We start from the raw sequence: 11,971 nt of genomic DNA, 5'->3' as shown, positions 1-11,971 counted from the left end.
CTCCTCGCGCTGGCCTTTCCCTCTTCCTAACTTGGATCCCCCTCTGTACTCCGCTCAGGGGGGAGTTTCGCGTCGTGACGGGGTTGCGTCGTGACGTAACGATGCAACCGCGTCATTCCGTGAAACTCCGCCCCCCGAGCGAGTTACTCGGGGAGAAATACGAGGGGGAAGCAGGGAGCCACAGTTAGTGCCGCGGCGGGCGCCCAGTGTGGTTGCACTGCTCGCCTGCCCCAAGAAACGGCCCTGGCGGAGTTGTACAACAGTATTTCAAGAAGTATGATAGCAAAAGCATTAGACCTATGAAGTTTAAAAGATCTAGCTAAAGGATCTATTGACTCTACTGATGCAGAGTGATTACTATGCCATCTTGTGTAGTGTGTCTTACGTGAAACTTCTGTGCTGATGCCAAGAAAATAGTGGAATGAATAGACTTATGTAATTCTGGCTGTTCCTTGAGAGGTAGGTCGGTGGGTAGCAAAGAGGTGCAGTTCTACCGAATAAACGGAAAACCGCCAACAGGCATAAAGACGTCTGAGAAAGCTGTATAATTTCCTAGTAGAACCAGCAAACTGCTTGTGATTGGCTGATTACAAATGCATTGCAGATGCTAAGAGAAACCAAATGATTGCTATAAGAAATGAGTTAGGGGGATACACACCTAGAGATGTGTGCTGAGCGACCTATTACAGGTCACTCAACACACATCTCTCCCCCCGCTCAGCACTCAGCGCGATATGTGCTGAGAGAGTGGGGCGCACTCACTTCACACAGCGATGAAGTGAGCGACCTGACTAGATTGTGCAGGCACAATCTAGAACCAGAGATAGCGATAGCAATGCGCGGCCCCGTGCGACGCTATGTGCAGTGCCGTAACTAGACATTTTAGCGCTGTGTGCAAGAAACAGCATCGCCCCCAACAAAAATATAAAAAAAAGGGCCAATGCGCACTTCAGGCGCGTGCCAAAACTATAGGAGCATGGCCACAGAGCTCCCTTTCACACATGGCAGCAAAGCCCCCCTTTTTTACACATTAGGCAGGCGGAGTCCCCTTTTTTACACATTACAATGGCAGAGTCCCCCTTTTTACACATTAAGCAGGCAGAGTCCCCTTTTTACACATTACGGCAGCAGAGAGTCCCCTTTTTTACACATTATGGCAGCAGAGGTCTCCTTTTTACACATTAAGCATGCAGGGTCCCGTTTTTACACATTAAGCAGGCAGAGTCTCATTTTACACATTAGAAAGCAGAGTCCCCTTTTTACATGAAAGAGAGAGAGAGAGAGAGAGAATGTGTGTGTGTGTGTGTGTGTGTGTGTGTGTGTGTGTGTGTGTGTGTGTGTGTGTGTGTGTGTGAGAGTGACAGTGTTTGTGTGTGTGTAAGTATTATACTTAACTGTGACCAGCTGGCAGAGTGGCAGGCCTCTCTTCTTCTCCTTCCTGCCCTCCTCCTCCTCCCCCAGCTCTCAGCTCCTCGCAGTGCAGTCTCTTTCGAGTTGCAGGGGGTGGCGATCCGGCATCCAGAGGTGAACATTTATGTCCCTGGACTCAGGAGCCAGAGCTGCTGCTCCTCCATCCTCTCTCCCCCGCGGCCGCTCCCCCGGCGTGATGCAGTTGCTCCCGGCACCAAGTATGGAACTTGCAGGGGGAAGGTAAGGGAGCCATCGTCGCAACTATGTCTGAGAACAGCCTGCTGCTGGTGCTGTTGATCAGTGCAGAGGCTGGGACGCTGCTGAATGAATCCGCGGAGACCAGAGGGCCGGGTCAGCGAAGTCTGGACGCTGAGGAGTTGATAGTGGTGAGTGGGCGCTGTCAGATTAGACTGCGCTGGCAGGATGACGGCAGCAGCAGTGCTACAGACGATCACCTTGCTTGCCCGCATACTGAGCAAGCGCTACTGAGTCCCCTGCAGCAAAGGAAGCAGGAGACGGGAGACAGGCACCAGCGGGAGTGAGTCGGGCTGGAGATAACAGCCATGTGGGTGAGGGGTATGCTGCCAGATGGTGCGCCCTCAGTGCATTTTTGCGCTGTGGGCAAGGCACCATTGGCACACATCTAGTTACGGCCCTGGTAGGGAGCAGAAAGGGTAGCAGAGAGAGTGGGTGTAGGGAGCAGTGAGTGAGGGGAGCAGAGAGTGGGTGTAGGAAGCAGTGAGTGTGAGGAGAGAAGAGAGTGGGTGTAGGGAACAGTGATGGTGAGTCTAGGGAGCAGTAAGGTTGAGTGTAGGGAGCAGAGAGGGTGGGTGTAGGGAGCAGTGAGTGAGGAGAACAGAGCAAGTGAGTGTAGGGAGCAGAGAGTGGGTGTAGGGAGCAGAGAGTGGGTGTAGGGAGCAGAGAGCGGGTGTAGGGAGCAGAGAGCGGTGTAGGGAGCAGAGAGCAGGTGTAGGGAGCAGTGAGGGTGAGTGTAGGAAGCAGTGAGTGAGGGAAACAGAGCAAGTGGGTGTAGGGAGCAGAGAGCGGGTGTAGGGAGCAGAGAGAGGGTGTAGGGAGCAGAGAGTGGGTGTAGGGAGTGGGTGTAGGGAGCAGTGAGGGTGAGTGTAGGGAGCAGTGAGTGAGGGGAACAGAGCAAGTGGGTGTAGGGAGCAGAGAGCGGGTGTAGGGAGCAGTGAGGGTAAGTGTAGGGATCAGTGAGTGAGGGGAACAGAGCAAGTGGGTGTAGGGAACAGAGAGCAGGTGTAGGGAGCAGAGAGTGGGTGTAGGGAGCAGTGAGTGATGGGAACAGAGCAAGTGGGTGTAGGGAGCAGAGAGCGGGTGTAGGGAGCAGTGAGGGTTAGTGTAGGGATCAGTGAGTGATGGGAACAGAGCAAGTGGGTGTAGGGAGCAGAGAGCGGGTGTAGGGAGCAGGGAGGGTTAGTGTAGGGATCAGTGAGTGATGGGAACAGAGCAAGTGGGTGTAGGGAGCAGAGAGCGGGTGTAGGGAGCAGGGAGGGTGAGTGTAGGGATCAGAGAGTGAGGGGAACCGAGCAAGTGGGTGACTGAGTGAGGGGAGCAGAGAAACTGGGGTGTAGGGAACAGTGCGTGGTGACATCAGTCAGTGTGGAGCTGCCGAGCCAAGTGTGCGTTAATGCTGCCACTTGTAACCTCCCCCCCCCCCGCCCCCGCCTCTGTGACTGACCCCGCACTACCTCGGTCCGCTCCTGCGCTTCTTCCGGCTCCTGCAATCACGTGTGCCGCCGCCGAGTTCACGTGTGCCGCCGCCGAGTTCAAGCCGGAGCTATGCACATCACCAAGGCAACAGCTTAGCTGCTAAACAGGGACACAGGCCACCTACGGGTGAGAGGGCGGTCGGCGGTCGCAGACTAATTAAATCGATTGCGTGCAGTGGATGCGGGAGGCGGCGGCGGGGTAGAGCGGAGAGCGAGTGTGCCAGTTGCGCCTGCAGTGCCCATGCGCTGTGGGCAGCGCACACTCAGTACACACGTCGTTACGGCACTGGCTATGTGCATACACATGGAGAGATCCGTGCTTAATTTCTAAGCAATCTAGTCAGATTGCTTAGAAATTAGGCACGGATCTCCCCATGTGTACCCCCTGTAGTTTAAAGCTCTAGGATGGGGGGTTGGCATGAAGGTACATCACATGACTTAGCCTGCCTATGGTGTGGCAGGGACATCACATGAATTCAGTGATGTGCGGTGAGGTCATAGGCTGGGGAGGCAGTGTGTATGTGTGTGTGTGTGTGTGTGTGTGTGTGTGTGTGTGTGTGTGTGTGTGTGTGTTGCCAGCAGTTACCTCCTCCCTGCTGCTCTTGGTTCCTGAACGCTCTCCCTGTGGACAGTGCTACCTGCAGCGTCACATATCACAGGCACCTGGAGTCATCATGACGGCCCGAGTAAGTCAGCTCCAGCATGCTCCTCTCCGCTCTGAAGAAGCTCACCTCCAGCCAGCAGCCACAGCAGACAGGCGAGGACGGGGCCCAGCCCCTGCTGCCACCAGTCACAGCCGGGTCTTGCCGCTGCTTACGTCCGCCGCATATGGGTGATTGGACACCGGATCCAGCACTGGATCCACTGTCCAATCACAGCTGCCTCACTGACATGGGCGTGGTCTCACTGTCAACGAGGCACTTGTAGAAGTGCCGCTTTCACCATTTTTTTTAATGGGCTTTTACAGACAAAGTGCTTGGTTCCGCCCCCTGTTTAATCCCATTCCAATTGCCAACGGGAGGCACTGCTATCAGTGCCTCCCAAACCATTTAAGGTATTAAAGTGATTAGCATAATTTCTCTTACGTCCTAGAGGATGCTGCGGACTCCGTAAGGACCATGGGGATAGACGGGCTCCGCAGGAGACATGGGCACTTTAAGAAAGACTTTAGGTATGGGTGTGCACTGGCTCCTCCCTCTATGCCCCTCCTCCAGACCTCAGTTTACTACTGTGCCCAGAGGAGACTGGGTGCATTACAGGGAGCTCTCCTGAGCTTTCTGACAGAAAGTATATTTGTTAGGTTTTTTATTTTCAGGGAGCCTGCTGGCAACAGACTCCCTGCATCGAGGGACTGAGGGGAGAGAAGCAGACCTACTTCTGTGAGTTTCAAGGCTCTGCTTCTTAGGCTACTGGACACCATTAGCTCCAGGGGGAGTCGGAACACAGGTCTCACCCTGGAGTTCGTCCCGAAGCCGCGCCGCCGTCCTCCTCACAGAGCCGGAAGATAGAAGCCGGGTGAGTATGAGAAGAAAAGAAGACTTCAGAGGCGGCAGAAGACTTCATGAGCTTCACCGAGGTACCGTACAGCGGTGAAGCTGTGCGCCATTGCTCCCATACACCTCACACACGGCAGTCACTGTAAGGGTGCAGGGCGCAGAGGGGGGCGCCCTGGGCAGCATATAAACCTCTTTCTGGCAAAAGTAGTTATATATACAGCTGGCCACTGTATATATAAAGAGTTTTCAGTATATTTGAGTGGGACAGAAGCCCGCCGCCGAGGGGACGGGGCTTCTCCCTCAGCACTCACCAGCGCCATTTTCTCCACAGCACAGCGCTGAGAGGAAGCTCCCCGGACTCTCCCCTGCTTAATCCACGGTGGTTTTGAAGAAGAGGGGGGGGGGCACATAATTGGCGCATATATATATATATATATATATATTGCAAACAGCGCTACTGGGTAAACATATATATTGTATAGTGTTTTTTCCTGGGTCATATAGCGCTGGGTGTGTGCTGGCATACTCTCTCTGTCTCTCCAAAGGGCCTTGTGGGGGAACTGTCTTCAGATAAGAGGATTCCCTGAGTGTGTGGTGTGTCGGTACGCGTGTGTCGACATGTCTGAGGTAGAAGGCTTTCAGGAGGAGGAGGAGATGAAAATGGATGAGGTGTCTCCGTCGACAACGCCGACACCTGACTGGATGGATATGTGGAATGTTTTAAGTGCTAATGTAAATTTATTGCACAAAAGATTAGACAAAGCTGAAGCTAGGGTACAGCCAGGGACTCAACCCATGCCTGCCCCTATGTCGCAGGGACCTTCAGGATCTCAAAAGTGCCCACTATCCAAAATTGTTGACACAGATACCGACACGGATTCTGACTCCAGTGTTGACTACGATGATGCAAAGTTGCAGCCAAAATTGGCAAAATGTATTCGATATATGATTATTGCAATAAAAGATGTTTTGCATATCACAGAAGAACCCCCTGTCCCTGACACGAGGGTACACATGTATAAGGGAAAGAAACTTGAGGTAACCTTTCCCCCCTCACATGAGTTGAACGAATTATGTGAAAAAGCTTGGGAATCTCCAGACAAAAAACTGCAGATTCCCAAAAGGATTCTTATGGCGTATCCTTTCCTGCCAACGGACAGGATACGGTGGGAATCCTCCCCTAGTGTGGATAAAGCATTGACATGCTTATCCAAAAAGGTAGCGCTGCCATCCCAAGATACGGCTACCCTGAAGGATCCTGCGGACCGCAAGCAGGAGGTTACCTTGAAGTCCATTTACACACATTCTGGTACCTTACTCAGACCGGCGATTGCGTCGGCCTAGGTTTGTAGCGCGGTAGCAGCATGGACAGATACCTTATCAGCGGAAATTGAGACCCTAGATAAGGATACTATTTTATTGACCCTGGGGCATATAAAAGATGCTGTCCTATATATGAGAGATGCTCAAAGAGACATTAGTCTACTGGGTTCTAGAATCAACGCTACTGTATGTCCATTTCTGCTAGACGAGTCCTATGGACCCGGCAATGGACAGGTGATGCCGACTCAAAGAGGCATATGGAGGTATTACCTTACAAGGGTGAGGAATTGTTTGGAGAAGGTCTCTCGGACCTGGGGCAATATTTACTAATATTCGTGTTTGAGTCGGTTTGTGTAGTGTTTAAACTCGTTTTGTATCGGGTGCATTTTCATGCAACTTTTTGAAACTATGGGGCTCATTCCGAGTTGTTCGCTCGCAAGCTGCTTTTAGCAGCATTGCACACGCTAAGCCGCCGCCTACAGGGAGTGAATCTTAGCGTCTTAAAATTGCGAACGAAAGATTCGCAATATTGCGATAAGACATCTCTGTGCAGTTTCTGAGTAGCTCGAGACTTACTCTGCCAGTGCGATCAGTTCAGTGCTTGTCGTTCCTGGTTTGACGTCACAAACACACCCAGCGTTCGCCCAGACACTCCTCCGTTTCTCCAGCCACTCCCGCGTTTTTCCCAGAAACGGTAGCGTTTTTTCCCACACGCCCCTAAAATGGCCTGTTTCCGCCCAGAAACACCCACTTCCTGTCAATCACATTACGATCACCAGAACGATGAAAAAACCGTGAGTAATATTCCTAACTGCATAGCAAATTTACTTGGCGCAGTCGCAGTGCGAACATTGCTCATGCGCATTAAGTGGAAAATCGCTGCGATGCGAAGAAATTTACCGAGCTAACAACTCGGAATGACCCCCTATATACGCAAAGTTACGAAGCAGTCGACTTTATGGTTTTCTAGTTTTCCGATGTCGATGCCAGTCGTTTTTTTTTTGGACCATTCTCGGCCATCATTGTCATTTGCGTACGTCTTTTGGTTGTTTTTACCGGTATTTTTTCTAAGTTAAACGCGGCAGGGTTTTTTTAAGACCCCTTCCGCATTTTCACTTTTAGTTTTGTTTTTCATCCCCGTTCGTGATTGGTTGTGTTTCAGATGTAGGAGTGTCTGTGCGCAACCATATAAATACGCCTCAAACCGTCTGCACCTCGTGGGTTTAGTTAGTGGTGAGGAGGAGGGAGGTTGTGCTGTGGAGGTAGGTGAATTTGTGGTTTGGTGAGGAGTGTTGGTAGCGATTTCTGAGTGTGGTATTGTGTTTGAAAGTCGTCTTGTCATTCTTGTAGTCTTGTTTTTTGTGGTTTTGTCTCATTTTTTGTCCAAGTTATTTTTCTTTATAGTCCCTTGTCAGTGTGTGTGTGTGTGTGTGTGTGTGTGTGTGTGTGTGTGTGTGAGAGTTGTGTAGTGGTAGTGGTGGAGTGGGTTGTTTGTCTATTATTTTTTCTGTGCTAAGTGTTTAGACACACAATTATGTGTGACTCAGAGGTGGGTGAGGTGGAGGGTGTGAGTGAGGGGGAGGAGGTCGGTCAGGTGGAGGAGGTGGGTGAGGTTGCTGCAGCAGCCTCAAGTGACAGTGATAGTGACAGTCAGACAGCTACCCAGCAACGCACCACTACTAAGACTGGGCGGAATGTAAAGTTTAGTTTTGCTGAAAATGTTGCATTGGTGCATGAGCTGATGAAGTATCAGCGGCAGCTATTTGGGCCTGAGTCCGCCGAGGTGCCAACACGGAGGAAGACGGTGTTGTGGGCGAAAGTTGTTGCTGCTGTCAATAGTGAGGGGGTGGTCAAGCGGACGGAGGACACGTGCCGCAAACGGTACTGTGACATAAAGCGACGTGTCAAGTCCAAAATGGCAAAGGAGGCGAAGTCGGCTCGAAAAACCGGTGGTGGCCAGCCCTATATTGCAAGATATCTGGAGTATGAGGAGCCCATGTGGAGTGTAATACCTCCTGAAGTAGTCTCTGCAACCCATGTCCAGGATTCAGATAGGCCCAGGAAGAATGGTGAGCATGTGTATTTGCATTAACATTCTATGACCTTTTTTTTTTTTTTTTTTTTAAATGTGTGTCATGTCACGTTGCATATTACTCCCATCTTCAAGTGTGTGTCAGCAAATACATTGTTTTGGGTAATGTTTTATACAAAAGCCAATGTAACATCTTACTTTATTGTATGTCATGTGTTTTTTTCCAGTATATTTTGCATGTGTAGTTTGGACTTGGTGTGTCATTGAATTGTCCTGCAATAATGTTTTCCTTTTGGACATTTTTTGTTTTTTAATTTGGACTATGTTTTATATTTAGGTTATCCATATGCAATGTTTCAAAAACAGTGGTTGTCATGTTAGAGGCTGGAGTAGTAGAAAGTGGTTTGGAAACCACTTACATGTGTAATGTCATTATTACAGAATGTAATATTTTTTATTTAAAAAAACACTATTTGTTTGTTCAGTTTGAGTTTGTATTTGTACCGTGACACAACACTGCAGTGTAATTTTTTTGTTTTGTTTGGCTCATATAGTGGTAATGTGTGTTTGGAGTGCCACATCACAGAGCAATTTATATATTGCATCTGTAATATTTTTCCTTTCATTACAAAATGAAGATGTGTGTGTTTGTGGTTGTTAATGTATGTATATTTACTTGTGGCCTATGTCAGTGTCCTGTACATGTTTTCCTGTGTTGAACTTTCCATAGTGCATATGGCTATTGGACAATGTTTATTGTTTTATGTAGTGGGGTTTTTTTGTTTCCGGTCCTTATGTTTTTCATAAAAATAAAGCAAGCATTTCTTAAAGAATACATGTTTATAAACATAATGGGTGGATGTATCAACAATAGCATGAATACATGAGTGTTTTTTTTTTTACAGTGTTTGAAAAAAGCAGTACTACTCGTCCTCCAGTAACTCCCAGCACATCTGATGATGATGATGATGATGCTGCGGAAGCAGGTAAAGTGTCCATTGTAGTATAGGGTATGTTTGTAAAGGAATGGCCATAACAAAATTTCACTTTCATTAATAGGTCCATCAAAAGAAGTCTGGAGCAGCAGAAGTGGGACTTCTGTAAGACATCACCACAAAAAACCTGTGGCAGCAAAGAAAGCAAGGTCTAATGTCCAGGGCCAACCACAGCAGGCTACCCCACCACGAAGATTATTGACAGTATGTTCGGTCCCCACACTCCAAATTTTGGACACACCTCCAAGACGTCATCCACACTCCCCTCATCTTGATTGTGAGTATCAAACTGAAATAAATGTAAACAATTTTAGATCGTAATCAAACTTTTTCTTAACCGCATTAAGTCAAAACACATCAAAAACTTATATACTTACCGAAGTAAGTAAAACATGAAATGGAATCCAAGTAAAATGGCCTTGTCCACATCCAGTAAAGATATGTATGTCCACTTGAGCCATACAGTAGCACATTGTGTGTAAGATGCTGCAACAGAAACTCATGTTTAATGTTTGCAAATAGTAAGGTTGTTTATCAAATTTTCACATGTGTGTTTGAGCTCACATTGCCAAAAACATTACTATGTTTGTTTTAGAAAAGCTATAAGGTAACACATTATGGATTACAATGTGTTTTTTTGGTGGAGTATGTCTGATCTACAATAAAACTAAAGTGTTTGCTTTCACAATTAAGTAACCAGACACATTTGCCACAAACAGGCATATGTATGTATTTAAGTTATGAGTGATGATGTTGCTAGGCAGAATATCTGAAAGCAACAGTGAATTACATGTGTTCCATGTGTAGTGATTTGTTTTCATTTATCAAACATATGGATAGCTAACGGCAAATTTTTCGACATTTCAGCTTCTAGTCCTAGTAACAGCATCCCTCCGCAACAACAGCAACACAGTGACATGGAGGAGACTCATCTTAGAAATGCAGCCATTAAGCCAAAGAATCAGCCCCCCAGCACCTGTGAGTACACCACCACAGCAAAGCACACCACCACCACAACACAGGCCAACAACACCAGTAACACAAGGCCCTGATCAGGTGTTTTGGACCATTTGGGCTAGACAGCAGGCCACTAATGAAGATTGCCTGCGTAGGCAGACACAAATGTTTGCAAGCCTACCATGTCACCTCAGAAGAATAACCAGAAATATGAGTAGACAAAATGAAAAAACAACCAGAGTTGGCAATACCATGGACTCATGCGTACAGACATTACACAGGTCATGGGCAACTTACAGCGCATAATGGAAGAACAGCACAGACTAATGGAAGAACAGCACAGACAACAGCAAAGTTATATGAACATTTTTCAAAACAATCAAAAGATTCATGAAAGTTTATTCCAAATTGTAGACAATTAAAATGCTGCTACACGTGAACTCAATGCCACCCTCACTAACCTGAATGAAGCACTCAGATCAATGCACCAACAGCAAACAAGCAGCAGTTCTGGTACGACTACTCCAAATATCATGCCAGTCTCATCACCACGAAGACGCTCCACCAGAGCACGACAACATGACAGTGCTAAAGGCAAAGGGCAGGACAAGCAGGCACCCAAAAAAAATTAACACAAAACAAACAAATTTTACATTTCTGAGAAGTAATTCAAAATAGTTAGTAAGTGTATGTATGGCAAAATATATATAACACTTAGCTCCTTGACAATTTATACAACATCATTAATTATAAGTGGTACAAACAACAGCATAAAATTTGTACGCACATTTATTCTTTACCATCTTTGTTTTCTTTTGGAGGATGGAAATGTTGGAGCTGCACATACATGTTAGCAGGAAGTAACCAGACCACTTGATTTTTTTCTAATCATTACTCTTTCTAGATTCCAATCATTCTCCTATCCTGCACACACAATCATTGCCAGGCAGCCACATACATGTTAGCAGGATGTAACCAGACCACTTGATTTTTTTCTAATCATTACTCTTTCTAGATTCCAATCATTCTCCTATCCTGCAGCCAATCCACATTACAGTGTGATTGTTAACTATTTTACCTTTCTTCTCTATACAACATTACAAGAATAACACAATTGAGTTGCGTAAAAAGCTTTTAATATGTTGTCATTGAATTGAGATAATTCATTGCCAAAATGAATGTCATTATTGTTGGGTCATGTTTGTGTGTTTTTAAAATGAGTAATAATGTTATTACACATGATGCAGAAACAAAAAAATAATAATTTTAACCCCCCAAAAAAATATGTGTATAATAATGTATATATGTGGCAAACTGTGTATTTACTTACAAATCAGCAAGTTTACTGCAGTAAACATTACGAAATAAATTATTTTGGATGAGAGTAAGTTTGTGTCCCTTAAATATGATGGAGCATAACACATAGGGACACATGTATTCCTCAAGGCTAACATATTATATGTTGAGGACTGTTTATTTAGAACACAGGTTCTCAAACTCGGCCCTCAGGACCCCACACAGTGCATGTTTTGCAGGTCTCCTCACAGAATCACAAGTGACATAATTAGCTCAACCTTTGAACCTTTTAAAATGTGTATGTGAGTAATTCATACACCTGTGCTTCTACTGGGTTACCTGCAAAACATGCACTGTGTGGGGTCCTGAGGGCCGAGTTTGAGAACCTGTGCATTAGGACGTTACACACAATCATAAAATAAAATACTAAATAAATTACTATGTGGATTATGTGTGCTTGAAATAAATTATCAGTGCAAGTTTAAGAACACTTATCCAGACTTTATGCATGCCACTCATAATCTGTTGCTTTGATTTTTCAAATAAACACAATACACATGCGACATTAGTTTTGCATAAAGCGAGGGTATGTTTGTATGTCTCAAGGAGACAGACACATTCTGAGTAATGGTTTTTACAATAAAAATGGGCCAATGTCTATTTATGATTACACAACAAATGAAATTAGCAAACCAAACTTACCTTAGAAATAGCGAGTGATGAGCTCTT

General features: G+C 46.5%; 1 long non-coding RNA gene across 1 annotated transcript; it reads left to right on the top strand.

Annotated features, from left to right (window-relative positions):
- The first annotated feature begins 8,895 nt into the window (after positions 1-8,895).
- On the top strand, positions 8,896-11,465 carry LOC134935508 (uncharacterized). Its single transcript, XR_010180202.1, has 3 exons — positions 8,896-8,980; positions 9,054-9,266; positions 9,857-11,465. It is a non-coding gene; the product is annotated as an uncharacterized LOC134935508 (long non-coding RNA).
- The last annotated feature ends 506 nt before the right edge of the window (positions 11,466-11,971 follow it).

The sequence above is a fragment of the Pseudophryne corroboree genome, chromosome 6 (assembly GCF_028390025.1).
Source record: "Pseudophryne corroboree isolate aPseCor3 chromosome 6, aPseCor3.hap2, whole genome shotgun sequence".
Lineage (NCBI taxonomy): Eukaryota > Metazoa > Chordata > Amphibia > Anura > Myobatrachidae > Pseudophryne > Pseudophryne corroboree.
Note: the sequence above shows the minus strand (reverse complement) of the source record. Positions and strands in the feature narration are given on the sequence as shown.